The following is a 744-nucleotide window of genomic DNA, read 5'->3' as shown; positions in this document are numbered from 1 at the left end:
TAAACCCTAAACCCTAAACCCTAAACCCTAAACCCTAAACCCTAAACCCTAAACCCTAAACCCTAAACCCTAAACCCTAAACCCTAAACCCTAAACCCTAAACCCTAAACCCTAAACCCTAAACCCTAAACCCTAAACCCTAAACCCTAAACCCTAAACCCTAAACCCTAAACCCTAAACCCTAAACCCTAAACCCTAAACCCTAAACCCTAAACCCTAAACCCTAAACCCTAAACCCTAAACCCTAAACCCTAAACCCTAAACCCTAAACCCTAAACCCTAAACCCTAAACCCTAAACCCTAAACCCTAAACCCTAAACCCTAAACCCTAAACCCTAAACCCTAAACCCTAAACCCTAAACCCTAAACCCTAAACCCTAAACCCTAAACCCTAAACCCTAAACCCTAAACCCTAAACCCTAAACCCTAAACCCTAAACCCTAAACCCTAAACCCTAAACCCTAAACCCTAAACCCTAAACCCTAAACCCTAAACCCTAAACCCTAAACCCTAAACCCTAAACCCTAAACCCTAAACCCTAAACCCTAAACCCTAAACCCTAAACCCTAAACCCTAAACCCTAAACCCTAAACCCTAAACCCTAAACCCTAAACCCTAAACCCTAAACCCTAAACCCTAAACCCTAAACCCTAAACCCTAAACCCTAAACCCTAAACCCTAAACCCTAAACCCTAAACCCTAAACCCTAAACCCTAAACCCTAAACCCTAAACCCTAAACCCTA

The sequence above is a fragment of the Dipteris shenzhenensis genome, unplaced genomic scaffold (genome assembly GCF_047967505.1).
Source record: "Dipteris shenzhenensis isolate YYH24624 ecotype China unplaced genomic scaffold, Dip_SZ_1.0 scaf0046, whole genome shotgun sequence".
Lineage (NCBI taxonomy): Eukaryota > Viridiplantae > Streptophyta > Polypodiopsida > Gleicheniales > Dipteridaceae > Dipteris > Dipteris shenzhenensis.
The sequence above is the reverse complement of the archived record's forward strand: the minus strand, read 5'-3'. Positions refer to the sequence as shown.